Raw genomic sequence first — 8196 nt, 5'->3', positions numbered from 1 at the left:
TAGGGAAGCTTGCACCACCTTTGTTGATGGTAGGTATGCGCACACAGAGCACATGTCATTTACAGAAGCGACAGAGGTAGGAAGGGCACGTGTGGCCTGCACTGACTGTAATGGGGGAGGTGCCTGGGAGCTCCCTCTCCGTGATCCGCAGCAGGGTCAGGAGTTAACACTACCGTGGATTGCAGAATGGGAGCGCTACCCTCCCCACCCTAAGGAAGGAGCCCTCTGGGACTCAGGGGCCCTCAGCCAGAGCCCAACCTGGCCACCCCCTGGCGCTGGCCCTGAGGAGCGGGAAGCTTTTCCAGCATGAGTGCCACATGCCCATGGACAACAGAGGCAAAAGTGGCTATAGTAATGGATGTGACTCTTACCTTTGTACAATAGGCTACATTCTCCCCATGCAGAAGTCAGAGTTTTCTACACACATCTTTCCATTCACCCTCTAGGCAAACAAGAGGAAGTATCACAGTTCAAGGACACATTCCAGCTAGGCAAAAGTCCTCGAGGAGGGTGAGGAGGAGCAAGGCCAGTGATGGGTTTTGGCCAGGGGAAGAGGGGGTGGAGCCCAAGGAGAGTCCTCAGGGCCAGATAAAGAGACTTGAACTGCCACATCTGGCTCCCAGGTCTGACATTCCCCACCCCTTTTCTGTGTCATTTGGCTTAACTCACAGATAAGATCACTGTAGTTCACTGTTTGTCAGCCTTGGGTCCCTAGATGTTGTTGGACTACAACTCCCGTCAACCACAGCCAGCTTAGCCAATGGCCAAGGATGAGGGGAGTTGTAGTCCAACAACATCTGGGAACCCAGAGTTGAAGAACAGTGTAGTTTGATCTTCGCTATTCCTGTCATCAGGACAGTGCAGAGTACAATCCCAACTCCTAAGCTGCTTTTGGAAAGGCAATATGGTAGCAACTGATGGTGTGACCAAAGAGCCTGGCGCCAAAGGGTAGATGGGAAAGCATGCTGCATGGCTGAAGACCAAGCCCTAAGCTCTTGGGGGGAAAGTCTGAATTCTGATGCAATCAAAGTGAATGTATGAAATAGGGAAGGATACAGAGTTATGAACTAAGAGTCAAGCTTTGCAAATGTCTAGAAGTTGTTCCTAGCCAATAATAAAGTTACATTAACATTTAGCACTTCTGTGGTAGATAGTTGGCAACTCTTGGTGAATAAGCAATTAACAATGTCGCTGCTAGAGGAGGTGTTCCCAAACTGGTCTGCGGACCACCAGTGGTCCACAAGCTCCATTCAGGTAGTCCACAGCATGTTTGTGAAAATACAATTAAAAATCATGCAGCACCTGGGACAGCACATGACAATTGCTACAACAGGTAGACAAATCATTCAGTGGTCCACCAAGTTCCTCAGCAATTTTCAAGTAGTCCATGGGGGATAAAAGGTTGGGGACCACTGTACTGGAGTGCTGATTGGCACCTTGGCATGAACCACATAATCCCCATCTTGTGGGATCTGCAATGCCTGCCTTTAATGTTACTGGACTTTATTTAAGGTGTTGATGTGAATACATAAAGCCCTGAACAACTTGGGACCTAAGTATCTCACGGAGCACTTCTTTCAGTCCTGTCATGCTCAGGCTTTGAGATCAGCAGAGGGGCCCTTCTTGTTGTCCCCTGAGTGAGCGTTGCTTGCTCTGTGGAGATGTGGGTTAAGGTCTTCTTGGTAGTTATGTCCTGGGTGTGGAATCCACTTCTCCTGGAGGCATGGGTACATCCTTGATAGGCTTCTGTCACCAACTCAAAACAAACAGCAACGTAAGAAACTGCCTTATACCAGGTTAGACCATTTGTCCATCGAGCTTGGTATCGGTGATTCAGGGTGTCAGGCAGGAGTCTTCCCAGTCCTAACTGGAGACACCAGGGATTGAACCTGGGCAAGTTATGGACTCTGTCATTGAGCTACACCCCCTCCCCCTGTTTACCTAGGCTTACAGTGAGGTTTGATTAAGCCTGTGTGACTCACAGGAGGATTTGCTGTGATGTACATTTTTGTGATGATGGGTTGTATCCAATGAAGGAATTGTGTGAGTGGAATAGCTTCTACTCATGCAATGGAAGTTCTCCTCCCCACACCCCCTGCGTCTCCCAGATTTGCTCCAGAGGGTTGGGGGGAAACCCAGAGCAGATTTGGGGTGTGAGGTGATGCACAGAGGAAAGAAGGGAATGGAAAGTTCCACTGCATAACTGGAAGTTGTTCCACTCGTGCAGTGACTTAATTGGGTGCAATCCTTTGACATTTGACTGGTGTCTCGCAGCTTTAAATACTGCATTACTTTGATGGTTTGTTTTATTGAGTGCTATTGGAAACAGTTTTGTGACAACACACTGGTGGAAAGCAGTATACAAATATGAGAAACAAACATGAGAACCAACAGATTTGCAGTCAACCCAGATTTGCAGTCAACTGATTTGCAGTCAAATAGGGGTTCTTTTGTGTGTATTCTGTGTCCTGGTCCCAGTTTTCACACATATCCTGTACGTTCACACTTTTCTCTTTTAGAATGGTGTTCTTCTGTGTGTCTTTCTTGCGTAGCATTGAATTCATGCCATACCAACAATTAACTTACGTACAAATCACCTGCTATTTGGTTCTTGCAGATTTATCATGAGATCCCAGTGAAAGTCAAGTCAGTTAAAAAATAATCTTACCTTTCTATTGAACAAGATGCTGGCCTTTTTCTTTTAAGTCCACAATTTTAAAATCTCAATATTTGGAGTGCAAACGGCGGGTCAGTTGCAATAAAGTGCAATAAAGATAAGGAAATCAGCATGCATTGGTGGCTTCCAATGAACATGGAGCATCTGCTGTTGCTGCTGCTGAGAGTACAATGTAACACGTTTACGCATCTAAATATTACCAAATGCATAGCAACATATGTAACTTCCAATAAAGCCATTTAATGGACTGCTGTGCTTCAGGATACCTAATTGATCACATATTGACCCTAGAGGATAAGAAATGCTACATACGTAAAATGTGTTTTATGACTAGTGGTGTAATAATATGCTAAGATTGTTTTTTTTAAAAAAATTGAAGGGTTTGTTTTTAAGTATTGGATTGTACTTCCATACATGTGGAGATTTTTCTGTATCAATTATGTGCCTTTTTACACTAACAGTGCGATCCTAACCATCTCAACTCAGAAGTAAATCCTATTTAATTCAATGGGGCTTACTTTCTGGGAAGTGGTGTTCAGATTGCACCCTTAATCAGGGGTGCGCAGATATCAGGTTTGTAGGATCTACTTATTAGAACCCTGAGAGCCACCAATGGGACACAGGTGCAAATCATTGGCTCAGGTGGGTGGACATACGCTAAAGATTCAGGATCAGAGTACCTTCTCAGCCCAAGAATTTGTTATGAGCAGCAAAACCCAGCTCCTTTCACAGACAACTTGACTCCTAGATCCCCCCAAGCATTTTCCTCCAGCAGATTCATTTAGGAGGGAAAATGTTTTGTTATTAGACAATAGGGGGTAGAAGCCCTTTGCTGATCTACTGCAAATCTCCTAGAGATATACTGATTCCCATCTACATTCTGCTCTATGAAATACATTATTTATTTATTATTTATTAAAAATATTTATAAGCCGCTCCATTTTCACAGAAACTCAGAGCGACGAACAACATAATAAAACATGTAGATAAAAGCACAAATACAGCAATAAAATTACAATCTCTATATTTAGAGGTCACAGTAAGCCCAATCCAATACTTAAAAACTCTAATTATTCATTTAAATTAAATGCAATCCGGAATAAAAACGTTTTAACCAGGCGGCGAAATGACAAAAGCGAAGAGGCAGAACGTATGTCTACAGGTAATGAGTTCCAGAGTCTAGGAGCGACAGCTGAGAATGCTCTATCTCTAGTCCCTGAAAGACGAACTAGTGAAACTGGCAGAATTGTAAGAAGAAAATCATTAGCGGATCTCAAAGGACGGGTGGGTTCGTAAACAGACAATCGATCGGACAGATAGACAGGGCCCAAGCCGTGAAGGGCTTTAAAGGACATCACCAGCACCTTGAATTGGGTCCGGAAGCAAATCGGCAACCAATGAAGTTGCTGTAACAGGGGAGTCATGTGAACACGAAAACTAGCCCCGGTCAGCAACCTAGCTGTAGCACGTTGAACCAATTTTAGCTTCCAAACAGTCTTCAAGGGCAGCCCAACGTAGAGTGCGTTGCAGTAGTCCATCCGGGATGTAACCAGGGCGTGTGCCACCTTAGTCAATTCAGGCATCTCCAGAAACGGACGCAGCTGGCGGACCAGCCTTAGCTGAGTGAAGGCGCTTCTGGAGACCGCCGAGACCTGGGCTTCCAGATTCAAGGCAGAGTCCAGGAGCACCCCCAAGCTGCGAACCTGGGTCTTCAGGGGGAGTGTAACCCCATCCAACATAGGTAAATTCCCCGTTGCCAGATTAGTCCCACGGTTGACATAGAGCATTTCTGTCTTATCTGGATTTAATTTCAACTTGTTTGCCTTCTAAGGCAACTAAGGCTGTCACCTCTCCCTGTTGAAAATACTGTTCTTACGTATGATATCATTCTTATTTACTCTACTGTCTGTAAATATTCAAACCAAAGTGGTCTTTGACCGCTCATCATTAAGTTCCTCATATGGATTTAACTTAATGTTGTATACTAGAATTCCCACCCTTTACTTCAGATTTAGTCTTTCTGCAAAAATCAGTTTTTTTAAAAGGTTTGTAATATCCATTTATATTAAGCCCCTGTCTGGGAGCACCCTATATCCATGCTTTAATTCTGTCCATTTTGTCCTGTTTTTCTTTAGTGCAACAGTTCCAATACTTTATTTCTCAGAACTAAGTCCCACTGTGTTCAGTTCACTTAGTCCCACATGAGAATACCTAAGAGACCAGGCTGCTCCTAGGAAGGAATGAAATCTCGCTGGCTTCAGTGGACCCTACTCTCCAGGGAGACACTATTTATAAGTACTCAGTCTCTGTACACACTGTACATTTAAAGTACATTACTCACCCAAAGAGTCCTGGAAACTGTAGTTTGTTAAGGGTGCTGGGAACTGCAGTTCTGTGGTAAACAACAATCCAATCCACGATCCAGTTAAGATGAAAGCTGCTTATCCTAAGCACACTTACTGAGGAGTAAGAACCATTTAACTCAATGGAATTTCCTTCTGAGTAAACATGTTTAGGATTGTGCTGCATATGTTTACATCAATGCATTTAAACTGGGCATGTTTACTTGGAAGTAAGTTTTGCTGTTCAATGGGGCTTATTTGGTAAGTAAGGATGGCAACTTGGGATCAAACTACATTTTACATTATGCACATTTTCAAAAAGGCAGGCTTAATGCTGGCTGGCCCTTTTATCTTGAAGGCAAAGCATCTGATCAGCAGTTGTTAGCGAGGAGAAATGATCAAACAGTACACAGTAATTAGCAACCTGCCCTGCAGCAGAGGCTGGAAAAAGTGGCTACTAAGTAGCCCCAGCTACCAAGCCTCTGGGGAAATTTCTTCCAGCACCACAGCTCTGGGCTCTAGAGTTTGGTTTGGAGAAGGGTTGGGAACATGGAGCAGAGACTAGGAGAGCAAGTACCATCAGCCATCTCTCTTTGCCTGTTAGCTTTATTTATTTATTTATTTAATTTCATTTATAAACCGCCCTTAGCCAATGGCTCCCTGGGCGGTGTACAACATACAGTAATAATCAACAAAAATCGCAAGATATAAAAATACAAAATACATAATAGCACTACCTAATATTAAGGTAATTAAAACATTAAAATACATACAAATGAATTAAAATGCCTGGGAGAATAGGAAGGTTTTGGCCTGGCGCCGAAAGGATAACAATGTAGGCGCCAGGCGTACCTCCTCGGGGAGACTATTCCACAATTCGGGGGCCACCACTGAAAAGGCCCTAGATCTTGTCATTACCCTCCGAGCTTCTCGATGAGTCGGTACTCGGAGGAGGGCCTTAGATGTCGAACGAAGTGCACGGGTAGGTTCATAGCGGGAGAGGCATTCCATCAGGTATTGCAGGCCCACACCGTGTAAGGCTTTATAGGTCAATATCAGCACCTTGAATCTGGCCCGGAAACAAATCGGCAACCAGTGCAAACGGGCCAGAACAGGTGTAATATGTGAGGACCGATTGGTCCTCGTCAACAGTCTGGCTGCTGCGTTTTTGCACTAGCTGGAGTTTCCGAACCGTCTTCAAGGGCAGCCCCACGTAGAGTGCATTACAGTAATCCAGTCTAGAGGTCACTAGAGCGTGAACAACTGAGGCAAGGTCATCACCGCAGAGATAGGGGCGCAGTTGGGCTACCAATTGAAGATGGTAGAACGCATTCCGAGCCACCGAGGCTACCTGAGCCTCAAGTGACAAGGAAGGATCGAAAAGAACCCCCAAACTACAAACCTGTTTCTTTAGGGGGAGTGTAACCCCATCCAGAACAGGATGAACATCCTCCATCTGTGTGGAAAAGGCATTCACCAACAGCGTCTCAGTCTTGTCTGGATTGAGTTTCAGTTTAAGCTCCCATCCAGTCCATTATCGCGGCCAGGCAACGGTTCAGCACATCAACAGCCTCACCTGAAGAAGATGAAAAAGAGTAATAGAGCTGCATGTCATCAGCATACTGATGGCAACGCACTCCAAAACTCCTGATGACCGCACCCAGAGGCTTCATGTAGATGTTGAAAAGCATGGGGGACAGAACCGATCCCTGAGGGACTCCACAATGGAGAGTCCAGGGTATCGAGCAATGTTCCCCAAGCACTACCTTCTGGAGACGATCCGCCAAGTAGGAGCGGAGCCACTGCCAAGCAGTACCCCCGACTCCCAACTCCGCGAGTCTCCCCAGAAGGATACCATGGTCGATGGTATCAAAAGCAGCTGAGAGATCAAGGAGAATCAACAGAGTTACACTCCCCCTGTCCCTCTCCCGACAAAGGTCATCATACAGAGTGACCAAGGCTGTTTCTGTGCCAAAACCAGGCCTAAAACCGGATTGAAACGGATCTAGATAATCGGTTTCATCCAAGAGCGCCTGGAGCTGGCTGGTAACCACCCGTTCCAAGACCTTGCCCAGAAATGGAACATTCGCTACCGGTTGATAGTTGTTCAAATTATCTTTGTCCAAGGACGACCTCTTCAAGAGAGGTCTCACTACAGCCTCCTTGAGACAGCGAGGGACAACTCCCTCTCTCAAGGAGGCATTGATCACTTCCTTGGCCCAGCTGGCAGTTCCAGCCCGGCTAGCTTTTACTAGCCAAAAGGGGCAAGGGTCCAGTACCGACGTGGTTGCACGCACCAGTCCAAGCATCTTGTCAACTTCCTCAAGCTGCACCAACTGAAACTCATCCAATAATTGAGGACAAGACCGTGATCTAGGTACCTCAATGGATTCAACTGTCCTAACATTAGAGTCGAGATCCTTACGGATGCATGCGATTTTATTTTGGAAGTGCCCCGCAAAGTCATTGCAGCGGGCTTCAGATGACTCTGTGATATCCTGAGGGCCAGAGTGTAAAAGCTTTGCCTCTTCTCTATCTGGATGACAGAGAGTTGGATCATTGAGGAGCAGCCAAATATGCATGCAGTCTCTCTCACACATATACCTGTCCTCTCCCTTTAGGTGGGAATTGGGCCCAACATGCCCAATCTTTCTTACTGTATCACTCAGAGAGCATGAGTGAACAGGCAGAGATTATGGTTATTCCTCTAATGCGGCATGGCTATAGCAAAGACCCCAGGTTCAATCCCTGGCAGAGTTGGAAAAGACTCTGGTCTGAAACCCTAGACAGCTGTTGGAGTCAGTGTCAACAATACTGAGTTAGGAATACTGGGTTATTATAGAGTCAGACCATTGACCAATCTAGCTTAGAATTGTCAACACTCCAGCCCTACGTGGAGATGCCAGGGATTGAACCTGCAACCTTCTGCATGCAAAGTCGATGCTCCGCCCCTTAACAGCGAGGGCTTGATGGACCAATGGTCTGACTCAAGGCAGCTTCCTATGATCAGCCACAGTTTCTCTTTTTGCCCCCCCCCCCACATGGCCTTGCTGGGGCTGATCTCTCCCTCTGTATTGCCCAAGAAGAGAGGGTGCATGAGCAAGTAGCACCCTCTACAGGGAGAGAGCAGCTGAGTGATGGAAACAGTGGCCACTTGGCCAGTCTTTGTTGCTGAGC

This window comes from Rhineura floridana, chromosome 2, assembly GCF_030035675.1.
Source record: "Rhineura floridana isolate rRhiFlo1 chromosome 2, rRhiFlo1.hap2, whole genome shotgun sequence".
In the NCBI taxonomy this organism is placed as follows: domain Eukaryota; kingdom Metazoa; phylum Chordata; class Lepidosauria; order Squamata; family Rhineuridae; genus Rhineura; species Rhineura floridana.
The sequence above is the reverse complement of the archived record's forward strand: the minus strand, read 5'-3'. Positions refer to the sequence as shown.